We start from the raw sequence: 23,658 nt of genomic DNA, 5'->3' as shown, positions 1-23,658 counted from the left end.
TTTAACATCAATTACTGCTCCAGCTGTTGCGAGGAAAGGTCTTCCCAATATGATCGAAATCTTCGGGTCCTCTACCATGCCCAGTACTACAAAATCTATGAGAATTATAATCCCACCAACCTCTACCGGCACATCTTCGATAATACCCATAGGATATCTACAAGAGTGAACAGCTAATTGTAGTGTCATGGTAGTAAGTTTCAAGTTTTTGAGACCTAATTTATTACAGATTGAGTATGGAATGAGGCTAACACTTGCCCCCAAATCACAAAAAGCTTTTTCTATGTATTCAGATCCTATATTGCAAGGTATGTAAAAGCTTCCTGGATCTTTAAGCTTTGGGGAAATGTTCTTCTCAAATAAATTGCTACATTCCTCAGTAAGTGCAATGGTTTCAATGTCTCCCTTTCTTCTCTTATTCGACATGATGTCCTTAAAAAATTTGGCAAACTTTGGCATTTGTAGAATCACATCAATTAAAGGAACTTCAACACAAATTTCTTTAATTTTTTCCAAAAATCTACTAAATTCTTCATCTTTTTTCAGCATCACTAATCTCTGAGGAAAAGGGACTACTTGATTCTGTGGGTTTAGTGGAAGAGTCTCTTCAACCTTATTGGTACTCCCCTCCTCTTCTTGAATTTGAAATGGTTCATATGTAGGAGGAGAGAGCTCTTCTTCAGTTTTCATCCCTTTTGGAGCAGTCATTTGAGGATTACCCAAGGTCCATCAGCTCCTAAGCTTGATTCGATTGTAATGCTCTATTGGATTTACATCAAGTTTTCCAGGTTATTGTCCGGGTGCTCTTAAAGATGATGATGCTAGCTGGGCAATTTGGTTATCTTGAATCTTTTGATACTTTTCAGAATTATCCATTCTTTGAGTTAGCTTCAAAATATCTTGCTTCATTTCATTTTGATTGGAGATAATTTCCTCAAGCATCTTCTCTATTTTAGAAAACTGATAGCTTTGAGAAGATTGCTGTTGTTGCTGAAAATTTTGTTGCCCTGACTGGAAATTTTGTTTTCCTCCCATGGATGGTCCTTGTTCTTGATTATTTATGTAGGAAAAATTTGGATGATTCTTCCACCCAAGGTTATATGTGTTGGAATATGGATTGTTCCGCCTTTGATTAAAACTCATGATAGTGTCACATTGCTCTAATTGATTTATTTGTACAGATATAGCTCCCAAAGGATATGAGTCTTGAGAATGATCAGAACTTCCACATGTTTCACAAGCACATACTATGACATTTACTGTGTTAGAATTTGTTCTCATATTTTCTAGCTTTTTAGTAAGAGCATCTAGCTTTGCAGTCATTAGAGTAACTGCATCTACATCAAATTTTCCTGATGCTTTTGTTGGGTTTGAATAAGAATAGCCTCCACTTCTCTCTATTGCTCATTGATGATGATTTTGTGCTACACTTTCAATGATTTCTTCGGCCTCATCTAAGCTTTTATTCATAAGTACCCCTCCAGCAGCTGAATCTAGGGACACCTTAGTATGATAGTTTATGCAGTTATAAAATGTGTGCAACACTAACTATTTCTCTAACCTATGGTGTGGGCATTGTCTGAGCATATTATTGTATCTATCCCATGCTTTAAATAAAGATTCTGAATTAGATTTTCTGAAGCTTGCAATAAGATTTCTCATAATAGCCATCTTGCTAGGAGGATAGAACTTATCTAAGAATTGCTGCTCACATTGTTCCCAAGTGGTAATGCTATTTGGAGGTAAGGAATTCAACCATTGTTTAACTCTATCTCTTAAAGAAAACCCAAGCAGTAATAATCTAACTGCTTCAGAAGGAACACCGTTCATTTTCATGGTACCGTAAATTTTATAGAAGACTTCCAAATGCTGATTAGGATCTTCATGCGGTCCTCCTCCAAACTAATTTTCTTGTACCATATTGATTATTGCAAGCTTGATCTCAAAGTTATTTGCTTCAACAGAGGGTTTAGTAATGCTTGAGTGAAGCCCTCTAGCATAAGGTGCTGCATAATCCTTAAGTGGTCCATTTGCCATATTTGATTGTTCTTGTTCTTCTTAATGTCTTTGCAAGATTCTCCTTTTATGAAATCTTCTATCAATCTCGGGATCAAGAGGAAGTAGATCTCCTGCAAAGTTAGATCTTCACATACAAGAACAAGATTAAAGAATTTGATTCAAAGAAAAGAAAAGAATAGAAAGAATTTAGTTTACAAAAAGAATTAAAGATCAATGAATGCAATGAATGAATGAAATGAGAAAGAAAAAAAAATGTAATGAAAGAATGTAATGAAAGAATGCAAAATAGAATTAGAAAACTAGTTACAAGTTAGATGTAAGAAAACAAAAGAAAAGTTTAATCTAACTCAAATGATAATCTCTAATGTTATAGACACAGTCCCTGGCAACGACGCCAAAAACTTGTTACGTCACCGCAAGTGTACGATTACGTCGTCAGTAATAAAAGAATATCGAATCCACAGGGACTGGTTATAAGCACTAAAGATGTCTCAAAAGCGAATTAGCTAAACAATCATGAAGAGATTATATGTCTTAAGAAACAACTAAGGATTAGAAGTCAAAGTTAAATGTAGAAACTTGGTTTTGTGAAGGTTCTAGGAGATTTGGTTTCTTAGTGATACTCATTAATGTAAAGTGATATACAAATCCTATCCTCAATTGAAATGTGTTTGCAAGAAGTCACTGGTTATTTCTTGCAGAAAACACTGATCAAGGACTCATATCTAAACCTTAAGTAATCAAATAGTTATGATCCCTATGAAGCCCGTTTAATGTGGCAACCCTGTCACAACGTCCCGCGATCATATAACATAGAAATGTCATCACTAATCAATCCACAATAAGATATAGAATTTAGCATATCAATCCTCCTACTTCTTTGTAGATCCCTGCTTCATCCCCTCAAAGTAATCCTCTAAATGTCCGTTTAATGGGGCAACCCTGTCACGATGCCCCGCGACAATACAATCTAGAGAATTCTTCTAAAAGATTCCACAAGAAATACAAACAACCAATCAAGAATGGTATTAGGGCACAAAACACAACAATCCATACAAGATTGATTGATTCAAAACATAACAACATCCATGAATCAAGAAGATGGCAAATCCATGAATCTTACATCAATTTACATCACCAATACTCCCTCCATCCTAGAAAAAAGGAATATACTCCATAGAAAATAGGAAAAGAACCGAAGACAAGAAGATTGAAGACATTCCAATCCAAATCAAGAAAATAGAAAGGAATGCTTATCTCAATACGACGAGTGATCTCCGGAACCAATCCACCGCCCTTGGAGTCGAATATTGGATGGAAAATGCCTCCTAATAGGTGGAAATCATGCCCAAGAATTGATCTCCCCAAAGGGAGAGCCTCCCCTTTCAAAGAGGGGGAAACCCTTTATATAGAAGAGGGAATTTGGGCACCACACGGTCTAGGACATGGTCGTGTGAGATTCACACGGCCAGGGCGCTCCTCCTCTCGGCTAAGGTCACACGGTCATGTGACTCTCACACGACCATGCCATGTTCTGCTTCTGCCTGCTTACACGGTCGTATAAATCTACACGGCCTAGCCAATTTCTGCCTTTGGAAGTGTTGCACGGCCATGTGGCACGCACGGTTATGTCATTTTTTGGCTCTGGAAAAGGTACACGGTCGTGTGGCACACACAGCCATGTACTGGCTAGCTTGAAAAGGTGGCACGGTCATGTAAGCTTCACACGACCAAGGTACTCCCTTACTGTTAATGCTACACGACCCTGTCATCACCACACGACTAAGGCCATTCCCCTTTGCAAGGTTGTGTGGCACACATTGCCAAAGTCATTTTCCTCCATTTGATCGTAGAATTGGCTACGAACATCAATTCTTCTCCAAATTCGACTCCTGAAAGCATAAAACACACAAGAGTAGATCTCCGAACAAAGAAAAGTATTTATGCCAAAAGTAAAGTAAGGAGCATGAAAGTGCATAGCTAAAACATGTATAAAATATAAGAATGTGCGTCAAAATATGCTAAACAAGTGTATAAAATCTACGTACATCAATAAGTTGATTTAGAGGTATGTTGAAATACACGCTAACCTCAACGATAAAGGGATAAAGAGGAAATCGGAAGCCAGACAAAGCTTGTTCCCAGAAAATAGCAGCGCTCCCTAGAGGTGGAAGATGGGGGCGATCCTCGGGGGTAGGAAGAGCTTAGTATGAAGGGAAGCCATAGTTTATTCGAAGTTCATAAGCTTCTGGTTCTTTGAAGTCAGAAGAGCAACGGGTGAACTATTCGGTAGAAAAGGAAGAAGCCATTGTGAGGAGAAGGGTTAAAAGAAGAGAAAGAATCACAAATCGAACAGGAAGATGAAAAATCTCCAAGAGGAAGAAGACGATAAAGTAAAACCCATTTTTTCCATTTTCCCCTTTTCTAAAATCCTTACACGATTATCGAGGAAGATAGTGTAGAGGATGATGTTCCCAAGGAAGGGGTTAAGTTTGAAAAAATTGAAGAATCCCGAGGAGGAGGATCATCCTAAACTCTCAATAAGACTCGGTCAGCCGAATCCGATTAACCGAGTATATCAAGTAAAGAAGGTACACGGGTATCAGTGAGCACACTCGGACGTTAAGGACCGAGCGAGCATATAGCTCAAGGGAATTCCGCTCAACCCTTATGGATCGAGCAGATGTGCATATAAAAGAAATACATTTGGTCGGCTACTATCAGACGAATAAATTTGATCTGCGACTAAGGGCCGAATGAATATTTAGCTCATACAAGGGTATAGAAAATTCTTAGATGATTAAGGATCGAGTGAGCATATAACTCAAGGTAATTCCGCTCAACCTTTATGGATCGAAGGGACATTTAGATCAGATGAATAAACCCGATCGGTTACTTAAGCCAAACAAATATTTAGCTGGTACAAGAGTATAGAATGTTGGAGGATCTTGCGGCCGGCTTGAAGGGGGGTTGGATAGACGGTGCCCCCAATTACTCGCTTCCTACGTATTCGTTAGTGCGCAAGCGGAAATACAAATACTAATAACGAATACAAAAGCTAATGAGAAAGAAAAGAACAAGCAAACCAATGCACGTCGATTTAACGTGGTTCGGAGATGATGCTCCTACTCCACGGCTGTCCGTAAGGTGGACGATCCCGATCCTTCGGTGGATTAGCCCCCGGAAACTCCGGCTATCTCAAGTCGCTCCTTGTGGGTGGAGAAACCTCACCACAACACACCAAGACCTCTTGGATTCCACAAACACTTGAGCACTTGTAGACTACTAATTAGACCTTAACCAAGTCTAATTTCGTCGCCTTGGCCGGCCATACCAAGCTCCTTCTTATAGAGCTTGGAACAAATCAGAACCTGATTTGCCCGTTACCAGTCGACTGGTCCTTGCACCAGTCGACTGATGCCAGCCCAACGACTCTCTCAACGGCTATCTGCTACAGTGCATCAGTCGACTGGTCAATACACCAGTCGACTGCTACAGTATGCTACAGTAACTGCTACAGTGCGCTACAGTAACTGCTACAGTGCCGCTACAGTAAAACCCTAAAACTAGGATTTTACTCCGAGTACAATCTCTCATGCACTCGTACCCCTCACGACTCATTTGACTCTTCTTTGCAGCCTTGACCTCTTGCCTTCAAGCCTACTTCCTTTGGCTCTCGTCCCTCGGATGCATCTAAGCCCGCGGCTTGTCTCCAATGCCATCCTTCGCGTATGCCTCGAAGTCGCTTCCCTCGGCCATTGTCCTTGCTGCCTTGTCCATGGTCCCTCGGATGCTCCATCCTTCACCGAACCCGAAGCTGTCAACCTGAGTCCTGCACAACTCAAGTACACATATCAAATAACAAGGGTAAACCTAACTTAAACCCTTTGCCCAAACACCAAAACACATGGTCCCACGAACCATTGGGATTGCTCCAACAATCTCCCCCTTTTTGGTGTTTGGCAATACGTTTAAGTTAGGGAAAACAAATAGCAAATAAACATGCTAAAATAATGGACTTACGATGCCAAGGCTACACACTTGGACTTACACCGCCGAATGGACTTACGTTGCCAAGGCTACACACTTGGCAACCGCCGAATGGACTTACATTACCAAGGCTACACACTTGGCAACCGCCGAAACAAAATGCAAACATGCATTGGAACCTATCACAAGGCTCCCCCTACACCTACGCTCCCCAATGAGCTAGGATTTTACCACGGGCTTTTTAAGAACCTATCCCAAGGCTCCCCCTATGCAAAGACACTTAAGGTTTTCCCAATTTAAACCTTACTTCTCCCCCTTTGCCTAACATCCAAAAAGTTCTCCAACAATATCCCAATTGTTGAAAACTTATCATCCAAACTGACTCTAAACTCATGTATTAATCCCCCTTGGATCCCATACATCTAAACGAGTTGACATGGTCAAGAACATCGCTGAAAAACACTTTCAGGCTGGTATCAGTCGACTGCCCTAAGTGTCAGTCGACTGCCCCCTTCGACAGAACCTTACAGAAACATTCTGTAGTCGAAATTTACTGTTACCAGTCGACTGGTATCATCACCAGTCGACTGGTATCGACAAAATGAGCTTACAGAGACATTCTGTGCTCAAAAACACTGTTAGCAGTCGACTGGTATCTGCACCAGTCGACTGGTACCTGCACCAGTCGACTGGTACCCTTTTTCTGAAAAAATCAGCCTTTTCAGGCCAACTTCAGAAATGCACCAGTAATTCCCTAGACCTCCAAAAATTTCCAAATTTTGTGGAGAGGTCTATTGTTCCCATGTCTACTTGAGAAAAATACATTACAAAATTTATTTATCACCAATCACAAGATTGATACAAAATCTAAAACTAGCTAAATAGTTCAATTGAACCTTGACCTAAAGTCCTAGTTTTAGCTTCCTCTTGATGTATTTGCCCATACCAACCCATAATGCATCCCTAGCATTGGTTTATATGGCATCTATACATCCAAAACTAATTATCATGCTATATGACCGCAAATGTCATATTTCTTGCATGAAACACAATCCATGTGTGCCAAATCCCTAGGTTTGAGACTCAAGTTCGTCTCCAAACCATTTGGCACACTCCATGGCTCCTCTTGACTCCCAAGTAGTACCCACCTGAGATCCATTGGCCATGGATCCCAAATTGACTCTTGGAGCTCCCCCTAGAGCTCTTATTCTTAGCCACCTCCCTAGGCGACTCATCTACAATGACTAGGCCACATCGGTGCACCTCCGGTGACACTTGGTCTACAAACCTAACATTTTTAACCTTGGATACCTTGTCCTTGGTTAATTTCTTCTTACCATTAAATGGCTTTCCCTTGCCATTTATTGGCTTCTCCTTGCTATAGTCATATGCAACCCTAGCATAAGACTTTCCCTTAGCTTTGGAGGACTCTCCCTTGCCATGATCATTTGCCGCCCTAGCATATGATCTCCTTTTGACCTTGGAGGGACTAGATCGGTATCCCAAACCCGATCTATCATTGTTGGGTTTTTGACTCCCCAACACCATACTTAATCCCTTAGATCCAATAGTGAATCTCTTAAGGAATTTCTCTAAACCATCAAGCTTTGCCTTCAAGGCTTGATTCTCCCTTTCTAGGTTCCTAAACCTAGAGTCAACATGTCCACCTTGGACATTCCTAGACCTACCTTTTCTAGACATATGTCTCCCCTTCTTGGGATTAATGCCTTGGGTCTCCTTAGGTCTACCATTTCTAGGTTTTTCATGTATAGGTCTCCTAGGGTTATGATCGATATTTACCCTATTTCTATCATGATATTTAAAACCAAAATTTTGCATGGGCATATAATGATTAACATTATTTTTCCTAGCATGCATGGAGGAGTTTAAATTTGACTTCAAATTTAAATTAGGGTTTACCTTACCCTTTACCTTTGGAGCTCCCCCTTGACATGAGCCTCCATTCTTCCTCCACTTCTTCTCCCACATCTTCAAATGCGCCAACTTCTTGAGCTCTTTCTTCTTTGGGCATTTGGTGTGGTAGTGCCCTATTTCACCACAAGTGAAGCATCTAATGTGCTTCTTCTCCTTCTTCTTCTTGGCACCATCATTTCTACAACCCACATTAGTATTCAAATCATCTTGAATGGGTTTAGAATTTACCTCTTTCTTACCCATAGGACATCTACTCTTGTAGTGTCCTTTCTCATGGCAACCGAAGCAAATGATATGGTCCTTTGACTTGACTTCGGTGGAGGTGCTTGCTAGGTTGATTTCCAAGACTTCTTCTTCTTCGCTTGTCTTGGATTGTTCTTCAATCTTTGAGGATGTCTCCTCATCCACACTAGTGGATGGCATTTCTTCATCCTTCTCCTCCTCCTCGGAAGTTGAGTGCTCTTCACCTTCCGATTGCTCCTCCTCTACTTCTTGAGCAACTACATCCGTTTCTTCGGATTTTTCTTTTTCTTCTTCTTCTAGTGTAGGCAAAAATTCCTCCCATGGAAATTTCTTCACTTTGCTCCATAATTCATGGGCATTTTCATACTCACCTACATCACTTAACACGTTAGAAGGCAAAATATCTACCAAAATTGATATTACCTTATCGTTTGCCTTTGACCGTGTGATTTGCTCCTCCGTCCAATGTCGTGTTCAGAGTCTTTTTCCTTTCTTGTCCTTTGGAACTTTGAATGGCTCCCTTACCACCATCATTGTGTCCCAATCCGTGTTGAAGAAAACCTCCATCCTCATCATCCAATACGTGATGTCCCCAAGGCTTCCTCCTTTAAATTTTGGAGGGACAATAAACCTGGCCATCTTGTGCTTCCTTGGCGGTTAGTCCAACGGAGAGCGTCCTCGCTCTGATACCACTTGTTGGAGGATCTTGCGGCCGGCTTGAAGGGGGGTTGGATAGACGGTGCCCCCAATTACTCGCTTCCTACGTATTCGTTAGTGCGCAAGCGGAAATACAAATACTAATAACGAATACAAAAGCTAATGACAAAGAAAAGAACAAGCAAACCAATACACGTCGATTTAACGTGGTTCGGAGATGATGCTCCTACTCTACGGCTGTCCGTAAGGTGGACGATCCCGATCCTTCGGTGGATTAGCCCCCGGAAACTCCGGCTATCTCAAGTCGCTCCTTGTGGGTGGAGAAACCTCACCACAACACACCAAGACCTCTTGGATTCCACAAACACTTGAGCACTTGTAGACTACTAATTAGACCTTAACCAAGTCTAATTTCGTCGCCTTGGCCGGCCATACCAAGCTCCTTCTTATAGAGCTTGGAACAAATCAGAACCTGATTTGCCCGTTACCAGTCGACTGGTCCTTGCACCAGTCGACTGATGCCAGCTCAACGACTCTCTCAACGGCTATCTGCTACAGTGCATCAATCGACTGGTCCATACACCAGTCGACTGCTACAGTAACTGCTACATTGCACTACAGTAACTGCTACAGTGCCGCTACAGTAACACCCTAAAACTTGGATTTTACTCCGAGTACAATCTCTCATGCACTCGTACCCTCATGACTCATTTGACTCTTCTTTGCAGCCTTGACCTCTTGCCTTCAAGCCTACTTCCTTTGGCTCTCGTCCCTCGGATGCATCTAAGCCCGCGGCTTGTCTCCAATGCCATCCTTCGCGTATGCCTCGAAGTCGCTTCCCTCGGCCATTGTCCTTGCTGTCTTGTCCATGGTCCCTCGGATGCTCCATCCTTCACCGAACCTGAAGCTGTCAACCTGAGTCACATGTGTCACCTGCAGTCCTGCACAACTCAAGTACACATATCAAATAACAAGGGTAAACCTAACTTAAACCCTTTGCCCAAACACCAAAACACATGGTCCCACGAACCATTGGGATTGCTCCAACATAGAACACTCTCATCCTTTGAAGAATGAGTGAAAATCTAAGTAAGATAAAGAATAAAAATATCAAATTATTGAATAAGGATAAAGTAGAGGATATAGTTTAATAATAGTAATAAGATCAAAGTGATAAAAGATGTTGTTTATCAAACAGAAAGATGACATAACGATATGGGCATAAACTTAAGCAAAAAGCATAAACCAATATGTGGAACAAAAGAAGCGAGGAAATTTACCCAGAAGAATGGAAGTTAACATAAATCCCTCACAAATGGTTACAATAATAATACCAAGTCTAAAAAACACCAATTTACCCTTGATTATGTTAGCTTGGGGAATAGATCAGGGGGCCAATTTTTCATTAGTCTCCTCCGGTCAGGAAAGCTAGCTGGAGGATCAGAAACCAATAATCCTAGCTCGTTTAGTTGTTCCACCCCACCAGCAACCCCATAATTAAGAGTCCTTAGGTGAGAATCCACAATAGGATTAAGGAAAATGGAATATTCAAGATATTCCTTTTTTCATTGCTTAAAACGGGCATCCTCATTAGCTTTATAATCTACTAGTTCTTCTTGAGAAGCTTTTAAAGCAGCCTCTTTAAGGTTCAGGGTGGATTGTTGGTCTGCTAATTCAGTTGCATGAGTATCTTTCAGTGATTGCAATTGGGAAGACAATTTATTAATCTCAGAAACTTGCTTATCTAATTTAGAGGATAGCTTATCACTGCGGGCATTTGCCGACTATAACTGAGACTGAAGGCTTTCTATGTTGACCTTATATTGGTTTGATTGCTCAATCTTAGTTTGTAGTGATTGACGAGCTTCTTGCAATTGGGCGGATAGACTGTCTATTTTTTCAGTAGCCTGGGCAGAGGATAATTATGAGATTTGCCTCCTTAATGCCCCATTCTCTTGGACTAAAGTATACAATAAATGAGCTATGCTCATATTGGTTATCCAATGCTGCAAAAACAACAATCATTAAGAAGGTATTTAAGAAAAGATGATCATAAACATAAATAGTTTTACCTTAGTCTCATCAAGAGAAAATCTATCAGCCAGTTCAGAAGGATTAAGTCCTTCAATTAATTGACGGATTTCTTCCCAAGATGCCCCAAACAATATAGGAAGAGTAGAAGCAGAGGAAGAAGTAGAAGATAAAGTAGTTTGGATTGAAGGGGGGTAGAAAATAAAAAAGGGTAAGTCTTGGCCTCCTCTCATAGACGAAGAAGAAGCAGGAGTAGGATAAAGAGCAGAAAGAGGAAGATCAGGAGAGGGAGGAGTAATATCTATAAGATGGGTGTCTTCAGAGAAGGAGACAACTTTTTGCTTAGGGGAGGGGGTGAGAGTTAGTTTGCGTCGTTTCTTAGTGGGGGCCTCCTCAGGTGATTTCTCTAAAGCTACTGTAGAGGCAAGCTCGATGATTGGAGGAAGATCGGTGAAAGTTCCTTCTGGGGCCGCCTCATGGGAGTTGGAAGCAACCCTTGTGCAAAAAAGAACTTCTACTAAAGAAGGTTGGCCCAATTCAGTAAGAAGTTCCTGCTCTTTGGCACGGATTGTCTCCTCCTCCAAACATAGCTTCTCATCAACCACAGCCTTAAATAGAGCCTCCACTACGTAAAACAAAAAATATCTTAGTTAGTAAAAAAGGATTTTGATAGATAAACTATAACTCACCAAGAGAGCCACGAAGCTCTATCTTAACGGGGTTCAAACCAAAAAGATAGAGAAGGTCATTGCATATCCATTTATGGATAAATAGGCGATAACCTGATAATCTCTCTGAATAAGTAGTGAAAGAAGAATGTTGATGTAATTCTTTTACATCTGGAAGAGTAGGAAGGGAGGATTGCCAAGAAGAAGACCAAGGGATAGGTGCAGGAAATTTCATAAAAAAGAAACGTGATTTCCATCCCTTGATAGAAGAAGATATTTCTTCAAAAAAGGTCATCTTAGGTCTGGATTGAAACAGAAAAATACCAGGGTCCAATCAATTTTGGGGAGTTGGGGGGATGTCTAAAAGGTGAAATATCATGAACAAACCATATAGATAGAGAAATGCATTAGGAGCAAATTGTTGCAAGAGAATGTTAAAGTATCTACTTATTTCTATCAAAAAAGGGGAATGGGAAAACGTAGGCCAGCTATTAGTTGATCTTTGAAAAAAGTAACATAATCGTCAGGGGGAAGATGAGGGTGAGCATCAGAAGTAGGAATCGCAATGCGATATTCTTTAGAAATCTCATATTGCGAACGAATAGAGGTCCTATCAATCTTGTGAAAGTGGAAGGTGTTTGGGCATACCAAGCGGCAAAAGACTCTTCGGCCATAGAATAATACAAGAACACAGGAAAGACAACTTACTGAAGCCTTAGAAAGGATGAACGAAAGGAGGAAGCTATAGAAGAAGAAGGGTTGGCAGAGGATAAAAAACGTTAGACGACAGTACCAACAAAGAGCACACGGGAGAAGACGAAGAAGGTAAGAAGATAAAGGGTTTAGGGTTTTTTTCAAGAATATTATTGATAGTGATAGCGTTGGATATGGGGAATCCTCACAAGGGGAGTCATTGATTTATTAAGAGAGGAGTGTGATAAGACATTACTAAGAAAGCGTGCAAACCATTACGTCAGGAAGAAGAAATAGGTGACACGCGTCGTGAATCCATATAAATGGGCATTTATGATAGACATAACAGAGTAAATCATGCTTGGGTTAGCGCCGCAGCATCGTGTGCCTCCAACATTCTCTTTCCGTTGAAGGACCAATCAACAACAAGAAAATTTTGAAAGAGGTGTTTGATTTCCTAGGTGCAATAAAGAGAAGAATGAGGAGAAAATATAAAATGACAATAATAAATTATGGCTGGAACTAGCTCAAAGTATTCTAACCGACTATAATCCCGACTGGTTTTGTAGATAGAACGGAGCCCAGAAACCTAATTGAGTTCATACTCGCTCGAGCCTACGCATAAAATCTTTTGTTTAATTACTTCTTGCGTAGTCGGTCACCTATTTTTATGTATCCATCTCAAACATAAACATAGAACTCTAACATCACTATCAGTAATTTTACAACCATAACTCTTGAGCTTCCATAAACAAATACAACAAATAAATAAACCTAGAGATACTAGATCACTCTATCCCCCTCAAGTAAGAGAGTATAATAGAATAACAACCTAAACAAAGTTTGAAACAAAGTGAATGAACAAGCCGACTCATTATCACGTTCTGTGAGATGAAAACAAATTTTACCCAGTATTATTACCGATAGAAAAATTTATCATCCAATGAAATTTAATTTTTAAGGGAACCACCTGATTGCTCTTCCCATCCTAAGTGGGGGCGGGTAATAGAGTGACAGCCCGGATAAAAGGGGGAGGCTCATCCTGTCCTCTGGCGCTTGTATGGTTCACCCTCCCAAACATGTGACTGAAAGGTCATCTCTGACCTGATCTGATCCAACTCGGCTTGCAGAAGATCCACCTTAGCCTTCTGCTGGTCTAAGACTTGTTGTTTTTGAGATATTAGTAAACCATCTACATAAACTTTTCTAGTTAGAACGACTATCTCTGAAGTGTGCTTGGCTCTTAAATCATGCAGCTCCTCAGTTTTTTTCTTTAACTTTGAATAGGCTTTGTTTCTCAAAGCCACTTCTGACTGGACCTATGATTGAGCTGCTAATAGACGTACGTACCTCTAGTTCTTTTTGGTGTGAACGATGTAGATCTAGAGCTCGTGTGGCTTCAACTAAAGATTTTTCCTTCTCATGTAGCAATTGATCCCGAGGGGGGGGGGGGGGGGGGGGGGGGATTTGAAGCCATGACTTCCAATAAAATCTTTAGAAAGGAAGTAGAACAAGAAGGAGCCAAACTTGATGTTGTAGAAGGTAGGATCACATGCTTATTTAAATTACCAGAGGTATCATGAGATCATTATAGCAGATGTCACAGGATCATGGTAGCAGGTGTCATAGGATCATTATAGCAGAGGTCACGAGATCACTGTCATAGATATGAAAGGTTCAGGAAAAATTAGTATTTAGCAAAAAGACAAAAGTAGACTTAAGTCTAGTCAGTCGGATACACCTCCTTCGACTAGACTTGAGGGGGAGGCTAGTGATATGAGTTATAAGGAGTGGATCCTGTACAATAATGTGAAAGGGGATATAAGGAGAAGAGAGAAGAAGTAGGGAGGCCCGGGTGAGGTAAATACTCTCGGTAAGCAAATCTCGGTCGAGAATGTAACACCCACGAAAACTAGTAGTTATACATATGTGAGTATCCTTTGTTTTTATAGAATAAAAAGGGAGATAGAACCAAAAAGATATAAAAAAAAGAAAAGAGGTGAAGTCAAGGATTGAACTTTGAACCTTTTTATTAAATGGCAACCTTTAGGAATTATGGAATGACCACTAGGCCATTATGGATTATTGTTGAAAAGGGGATGGAAATTTTAGATAAAGTAAGAATATGGTTAAGAGAAGGAAATAAGAAAATATCAAGTAGCTTTCTTCCTCCTTCTCTTGATTAAGAACAAGCAAAAAAGACAATTGTCTTTCTCTTCTTCTCCCTTCCATTTTCGTGGGAATGAAGAGGAGATAGGATTTGAAGAAATTAAGGGGATGAATGGGGACATATTCTCATTAGGGAATGATATGAATGAGTTAAGGAGAAAGGGAAGGCAAAGTTCATCTTTGTTTCTTCCTCCCACTTAGCATAAAGAAGAAAGAAAGGAAGGGATTTCATTTTCTTCTTTCTTTTCCCTTCCTCACCATTGCCGAAACCTAGAGCTCTCCCTCTCCTAATTTTGAAATCCACCTAAGGTCTTTCTTCCTAAGAATACTAATCCACAAGAAGGAACCTTCAAGATCTACCCCTTCCAAGCAAGAGAAGAAAAAGGGAGTGCTAGAAGGAGGAGCTCTCTTCTTCCTCCTCACAAGGGTACCATTTTCATTAGGAACCACAAGCGAAAGGATGTGAGTATTCCCTCACCTGTGGTACAAGTAGCTCATGATTTTTCCATAGATTTAAATGGCTTAAAAAAAACCTAGGAAGTTTTCTTACAACTCTCGGCCATGACAAGTTTAAAAGCCTAGGAAAGCTTAAACTTAAATCTAACATGTTTATGATTTTTATTATGACATGATATGAATATTTCCTTGGTGTTTCATGTTTGTATGTTACTTGGAGTTAGATGAACCCCACCTTAGGGTTTCGGCCATGCCAAGTTTAAAAGCCTAGGAAAGCTTAAACTTAAATCTAACATGTTTATGATTTTTCTTATGACATGATATGAATATTTCCTTGGTGTTTCATGTTTGTATGTTACTTGGAGTTAGATGAACCCCACCTTAGGGTTTCGGCCATGCCAAGTTTAAAAGCCTAGGAAAGCTTAAACTTAAATCTAACATGTTTATGATTTTTCTTATGACATGATATGAATATTTCCTTGGTGTTTCATGTTTGTATGTTACTTGGAGTTAGATGGACCCCACCTTAGGGTTTTGGCCATTCCAAGTTTCAAAGCCTAGGAAAGCTTAAACTCAAATCTAACATGTTTATGATTTTTCTTATGACATGATATGAATATTTTCCTTGGTGTTTCATGCTTGTATGTCACATGGAATTAGATGAACCCCACCTTAGGGTTTCGGCCATGACAAGTTTAAAAAGCCTAGAAAAATTTAAACACAAATCCAACTTACTCATGATCTTCCTCATAATATGGTAGGAAGATAACTTGATGTACTTATGAATTTTATGTTGGTTAGAACTAGGTATTCATGCTTAGAACTTTCGGCCAAGTTAGGATTAAAAGGGCTAGGCAAGCTTAAACTCAACCCTAACATGCTCATGTTTTTCCCTATGATATGATATGAAGATAACATGATACTCTTATGCTTGTCTTTGGTTTAGAACTTAATTTCACACTTCATGACTTTCGGCCACATCTTGGTTTGTAGACCTAGGAAGCTTAGAACCTAAACAAAAAATGCCCATGATGTTCCTTATGATAAATAATATGGAATTGGTTTAAGGTTCACATGTTTATATGCTATTTGTAACCTAAGTTTAGGCCTTGTATGTTTCGGCCACAACATGTTTGTAGACCTAGGAAGCTTAGAACCTAAACTAAAAATGCTCATGATGTTCCTTATGATAAATGATATGAAATTAGTTTAGGGTTCATATGCTTGTATGTTGCTTTCAACCTAGGTGATTCCTTACATGTTTCGGCCACTTGTGATAGGTTGATGATTGAGACCCAATTATGACTCATTATGTGCTTCACATGTCATGATATGAATTAGGAGATATTAACTTATGTTCCATGCATGATTATGTTCCCATGATATGATATATGTTCATCTATGTACGCTTATGAATCATGCATTTAAAATGTCTCCTATGATGTGCTATATGCTCAAGCACGTATGTTTATGATATGCTAAGTGAAAGGCCTAAGAGTTGCTTCCCTACTTGTTGGGACTAAGAGCACTCTTTATGATATGCTAAGTGAAAGGCCTAAGAGTTACTTCCCTATCAAGTGGGACTAAGAGCACTCCTCATGCTAAGTTAAGTTATGAATGACATGAACATGATGAATGATGAATGACATGAACATTATATGCTATGAATGACATGAATATGATATACTATGATTATATGACATGTTATTTTACTTTGTATGGCTTGTACCAAGGGTGGGCTCCATAAGCGCCCCTAGACCGACGGACTATGAACGGGTCTAGTAAAGGGATGGGCTCCTTAGTATGCCCCTAGGTCGACGGACTATGAACGGACCTAGATCCTTAGTAGGTTCGGGGCTAGCTACCCTGTCCTAGGGATTGCGCGCATTTATGTATGTATGTGGTACAAGCCGGACCCTCATGATGATATTATGTTCAAGTATTATATGATATGTTTTGTTTTTAAAAGCATCTTGCACATGATATTACCCATGTTTTAAAGGACATTTTTCATTGCATACATGATTATGTTAGGATGTGATATGATATGATGTTCTTTATGCTATGATGTGATGTTTCTTTTATGATATGACATGACATGATGTTCTTTTCTGCTATGATATGGTATGATATAATGTTCTCTCTTATGCTATGTTAAAATGTGATATGATACTCTTGCATGATATGTTGGTTAGATGCTCATGTGTCCATGCTATATGTTGTATGATTTTGCTATGACATGTTTTATTTGTGAGTAGGAAAGAATCTCACTAAGCCTTGTGTGCTTATAGTTATTTTCCTTGTACCACAGATAAAGGTAAAGGATGGATAAACTAAAGGAGCAGCAGGAGGGGCAGGAGATGTGTGTAGTGGTGGCTTGGCTAAGAAAGAAAGACCTGCTTACGTTGATTTAGGATTGATATGAACTTTGCTTAATTCATGTTGATGTCTTGCATGATCACTTTACTTATGCTTATGTTAGAAATGGATATTATGACTCTCTAAGTTCATAACTATGCTAAGCATGCTCGTATGATTAGTTGTGTTTTAAATGAAAAATAAAATAATTACTTCCTCTGTTTCTTTTTATGAAATTCATGTACGTATGTATGTAGAAAGTAACCCCACCTCTACTAGCAGGAGGGGCGGGCGTTACAGAGAATGTAGGACCAACCGGGATAAAATTGACTGAGGGCACGATGCAGGTAGATATGCTCGGAAGGCAAAGCTCAGCCTAGCATGGAGTGTCGGATGAACCAAAATGGGTGAAATATTAACACGTGCACCTACGCCCGGTAGGAAAGCCTCGGTCGAGCATGAAATCCCGACTGAGAATATAAGCTCGATTGAGAATGCAAGCTCAACTGAACTAAGAGACGGACAAGGGGTTAGTGCATTTAGACACGTTTGACAGTCAAGGTCCGACCGAGCATAAAGTAAAGTATTAGAGTGCCAAAGAACCTAGGAACGCTAAGCAGGCAAAGCCCGGCTGAGCTTAAAGGCGTGCATTCCTAAGCAATTTCTATAGCCGTCCAAGCGAAGACCGATTGCATATCATAAGGCTCAACATGACTCAATAGGCAAAGCCCGATCGGGCATAAACATAATATAAATATGACACACTCGGTAGTAGAAGCTTGGTCGAGCATGAACATAACTCGCTCGGTAACATAATCTCGGGCGAGCGAGCAGACATACAAATTAAGGTTGTCAGAATGAGCTCGGCTTGGAAATATCCTGTCAAACATAGGCATAATATGCTCGGTAATAGAATCCTGGGCGGGCATATAAACACACACTTTTATAAGGCTATTGGTATAAGATCGACCAGACAAAATCTGGCTGGGCATAAATAACCTTGTTACATCCTTTAGATATACTTGACCAAAATTAGCCTAACAGAAAATATTCTCAATACACAAATACATATGTTATATTAATGATATGTGAACAATATGTGATTACATGACAACCTATTTTATTTGGCGGGAAAAATCTTATAGAGCCTTCTGCAGGTAAACTAAATGACAAAGAAGGTACATCTAGGGTATAAAAAAGATTCTTTGAACTATTATTGCAGATGACATCATCTCCTAACAAACTCTAATGAACCAAGGTCCACCTCATGACTACGGATGTTATATGAGGTGGTATAAAAAAAGGAATCCTCTCCGCTGGTAAGGCAAGGTGCAACATCACCATTGAAACCCTAGTTTCACTTGAGTTTTATTGTATTTTCTTCTTCTTCTCCTTGCTTTGAAATAGGAAAACTGACTTGAGCGTCGGAGGGCTTATCTAGGGATTCCCACCCCCGGTCTTAGGTCATTAACGCTTTGTTGGTTGGTTTCATAGTGCAGAGGAGTGGAGACATCGGAGGCATTCTTCATCAGAGTTCTCTCGGATCTACTTTGGTTTTCTCAAATTTAGCCTTGATATACGATTTTCTTTGCTGGGAGCTTTCAGATAGGATCAAATTTGGAATCGTTATTCATCTTCCCCGGAGTCCTTGCCTACCTTTCCCTGCTCTTCATCTCACAACTTTTAGATAGGATCAGTCTATATAATCTTTTAAATTCAATGCTTGTATTTCTTATTTGTAAAAGATTCTCGAGCTTATAGTGATTGCCCATTGAAAGCATTCTCACGTGTGGGCCTTGGAGTAGGAGTCGCCATAGGCTCTGAACCAAGTAAATCCTTTGTGTTTATGTTTTGTTTGTCTCTCTCTTATTTCCATTGCGTATTTACTTTGAGTTTACTCGAAACAAACGAATTAGACAAGAGCGCTATTCCCCCCCCCCCCCCCCCTCTAGCGCTTTTTGATCCTATAATTGGTATTTGAACCAGACCGTTCTGAATTGGTGAAACCACCAATCGAGCAGAGAGGACTCTTTTTAATTAACAGTATTTTTTTAATATTTTATCATTTTTTTAAAATTAGTGAATTGTTAGTTTTACTTTTCTGCCGCACTACTAATCCAAGACCAAGTCTTGGAACATTTGTTATTATTCTTTTATGTGCGAGATTCTTGTTTTAATGGCCCACCAAGAATGCTACAGTACAGCTCGCCCGCCTTTTTTCTCCAGCGAAGATTTTGGCTACTGGAAGGGCCGAATGAAGTACTACCTCCAAACCCAACTCGAGATGTGGATGATCATCAAAATTGGCATCTCACTCCCACTCGACGACACTGGAAAACCAATATCGTGCAAGAACTGGGACGCAAGTTTGATGAAGAAGGTCGAGGCCAACACCAAAGCGACATGTACTCTTCAATGTGGTTTAACAAAGGAGGAGCTAAACCAAGTAGGCCTATTCTCAAGTGCCAAAGATTTGTGTGAGAAGCTAATTGAGCTGCATGAAAGGACCTCCAATACTAAGGTAAGTAAAAGAGATTTAATTCTAAATAAGTTGTATAACATAAAAATGAAGGATGGTGAATATGTGAGTCAACTACACGCACGCATCCTAGACCTTCTCAATGGTCTCCACGCAATCAGACAAAAGGTGGAAAATCACGACATCATCAGGTATGCATTAAATGTATTTCCTAGGAACACCTTGTGGGCATCAATGGTAGATGCTTACAAGGTCTCTAAGGACCATTTCATAATTAGATTAGATGAATTATTATCAAAGTTTGAATTAGACGAATAGACTAATACACCTATGACCGAGAAAGGTATTACTTTGATTGAAAGTACGAGTAGAACGCCAGAAGCTAAAGAAAAGCGTAGAACTGAACCCGAGCCTAAAGAAGAACTAGACTCAGAAGACGACGACGACAAGATAGTAGCCAAACTCGACAACCTTGTACGAAAGCTCTACAAAAAGAAGAAAGGATTCACCAAGAAGGACATCAAAAAGGTGATTTAGTCCAAGACAGTGCAAGCAAGTACAAAAGTGAAGTCCGAGGTAACCTTCTATAACTGTAACAAGAAGGGGAACATTAAAGCCAACTGTCCGAACCAAAAGGAAACAAAGAAGCAAACGAAGAAGAAAGCACTGCAGGCGACATGGGCTGAGTCTTCTTTAGAAGACTCTGACGAAGAGCTTGAACAGATGAGCTTCCTCGTGCTTATGACCTGAGAACAAGTCGATGAATCAGAAATCGAGAGTGAGTCAAAAAAAGAATCTGAGATAAGCCAGAGATCCGTATCCATTTTTGAATGACCTAACCCCACTGTAAGAACCTCTCAATTAAATAAATTGCATAATTTAGTCAATTATCTCATGCGTAAATTTGCCATATCAAACCTCCGAGTCAAGTCACTCCAAAAGGAGGTAACAATCCTTAAGGAGGAGACTAACCTAAGTCCTTTGACTGAGCTAGTTCAAAATAAAAGTTCAACTCAAGTCCAACAACTTGAGGAAGAAAATTTCAATTTGAAAAATCAAGTTAAAGAACTTAAGGACACGTTGGAATGATTTACCTTGGGTTCCAAGAATCTTGATCTGATTCTTGGAAAACAAAGAGTCGCCTACAATCGATTTGGACTTGGATTTAAGGCTAAACAAAAATACAAATCTTACTTATCACTTGTAAATAGAACAAATAGAAAATTAGTCCAAGCATTGGTCCCCAAGTCAAACTTGATTAATCAAGTTGGACTTGGTCAATATTGGGTCCCCAAGGATCAAATCCATTACCTTGATAGACCTTATCGAGGCTCTGATCTAGGGGGAGCCAATAGAAAAACTATTTTTATCAATAAATAGATTTATTTGATGCTTGCCTTACTGCTTTCATTATGTATGCTTAGACTAGGATAGATAAGAACCTAGGCGTGATTTACACTTGACTAGTTACACCTAGGGGTTTCAGAAAGGAAATTAAATATCCAATTTTTTTGAAAGGCTTTGTGTAGAAGTGGTGGATGATCCCATACCTAAGAAGGCTTAGTGCCTCGCCACAGCCTGGAAGCCAATCATTGAAATGAATATTTAATTGACTGATTGTAAAACTTGAGTCTAACTCAAATGTAAATCAATCCTTAGATGATAATCTAAATCAAAGATAAAATTAACCATCTCACAAAAACCTATGAATTCCCTGATTGATAATTTAGAAAAGGGTGAGATGGACTTAGGTAAAATTTAGAATTAATCTCAATTAATAAATCTTAATTAATTAATCTAAATTAATAAATCTTAATTAATTAATCTAAATTAATAAATCTTAATTAATCAATTAATAAATCTTAGTTAATAAATCTTAGTTAATAAATCTTAATTAATTAATCTAAATTAATAAATCTAAATCTTAATTAATCTTAATAAATTAATCAAAATTAATAAATCTTAATAAATTAATCAAAATTAATAAATCTTAATAAATTAATCAAAATTAATAAATCTTAATTAATCAATTAATAAATCTTATTCATTTATTAAAACTAATCAATCTAACCAATTCATAACTTAACTTAACTTAATAAATCTAATTAACTTAATAAATTCAATTAAACACAAAACCATCTCACAGTCACCCATAGGAATAACATGTTTGACAATCTAAACTGGGTGAGATGGAATATTAAGGAGTTGATTTCAATCAAACTATCTTTTGATTGAACCAAATCAAAGACTTTGTGTAGGAACATAAAGATTTGGATCAATGGATGTTAGATAGTGGATGCTCCAGATACATGACTGGAGACAGATTGAAATTCACTAAGCTACAACTCAAGAACTTAGGGTTAGTGGCATTCGACAATGATAGAAAACTTAAGGTAATTGGAACAGGTAATGTCGAACTGAGTTTCGATTTTATTATTCAAAAAGTACTATTGGATGATAAATTGAATTTTAACTTACTTAGCATTAGTCAGTTATGTGATTCAGGGTACTTAGTCATATTTTCAAAATCTAAGTGTTTAATTAAAAATGTTAAAAATCCTGAAATTACACTTAAGGGAACCTTAAATGTTGGACTTTGGTACCTTAGGACTAGTATCTTTGACCTAATTGGCTATTCTAACTCAGACTATGCCGGGTGCAAACTAGATAGAAAAAGCACAAGTGAAAGCTACCAATTTCTAGGTCAGTACCTAGTAAGTTGTTCAAGCAGATAGTAACACTGTGTTGCTTTATCCACTACTGAAGCAGAGTACATAGTCATGGGGGAATGAACATCTCAACTATTATGGATGATGCATACCTTAAAGAACTATCAATTAGAATATAAAAATACAAAAAATTCAATTGATAATGTAAGTTCTATTAACTTAACCAAAAATCCTATCCAACATTCAAGGACTAAGCACATAGAAGTAAAACATCACTTTATAAGGGATCATGTAGCTAAGGGTGACATTGTACTTAACTATGTTGAGTCCAAGTCAAACTTGTTTGACATTTTCATAAAACCCTTACATAAAATTGAGTTTAGTGCACTTAGAAGATAAATAGGAATGTGCTTAGTAGAATAGGCCTTACTTTTGAAAATATTCCTCCTAATTATTTTTTAAAATAAAGGGGGAGATGCATAGGTATTATTTTTTTTAAAAAAAATATTTTCAAAATTCTAATTTTATTAGTTTTTCAAAATTTGGACTTAGCTTAGGTATTTACTCCCTACAAAGCATGCTCCCTTAGGTCTCAGCTAGAGCATCTCACAAGCACACTAGGATTGCCTTGCTTGTGTATGAAAAATACTTAGAATGGTTTGAGATGCATATGGTACTACATGGACTTCAGAATACTTATGTCTGTGCATCAACATAAGTATGAACAATAAATACTGAATTCAAATTAATCAAGTTAAGTTATCCATGCTTAGTCAAACTAACTAGAATATTTACTTAATTTGACTAACCAAGTGAAAGCTAATACCTCATGGTAAATAGCTAGTAGCTAAAGGTTAGACATTTATTTAAAAGTAGATGTTTAAGCTTGAAAATATATTGATATTCATGCTTGGACTCTAGGACTTTAAAACCTAAAGAGGTTTTTGGCATTAATCAAGGAGAAGTGAAAGGAGCCAAGTTAAATATCTTTGAAAGTTAAAATATTCCTTTTCAAACTTTCAAATTAAAAATATTTTTGAAAAAGAAAATTCAGTTTTTATTTTTTTCTTCTTTGTGTTTAAACAAAATTATTTTTAAGTTAAAGTATTTTTATCAAAAGTTTTTTTAAGCTAAGTACTTAACTAAGTTTTTTTAACTAAGTACTTAACTAAGATTTTTATGAAAATCTATTTTAATCAAAGTACTTAACTGAGCTTTTATCCACATCTTTTAAAGCTAAGTACTTAACTAAGTACTTGACAAATTTTTTTTTTTGAAAAAGTTAAGTATT

General features: G+C 38.6%; 1 non-coding gene across 1 annotated transcript; it reads left to right on the top strand.

Annotated features, from left to right (window-relative positions):
- The first annotated feature begins 1,558 nt into the window (after positions 1-1,558).
- Positions 1,559-1,665, top strand: LOC122007532. Its single transcript, XR_006119016.1, has one exon. It is a non-coding gene; the product is annotated as a small nucleolar RNA R71 (small nucleolar RNA).
- Positions 1,666-23,658: the final 21,993 nt, after the last annotated feature.

Source organism: Zingiber officinale, chromosome 7B (assembly GCF_018446385.1).
Source record: "Zingiber officinale cultivar Zhangliang chromosome 7B, Zo_v1.1, whole genome shotgun sequence".
NCBI classification, from domain to species: Eukaryota; Viridiplantae; Streptophyta; class Magnoliopsida; order Zingiberales; family Zingiberaceae; genus Zingiber; species Zingiber officinale.
This window is presented reverse-complemented; position numbering and strand designations above follow the sequence as displayed.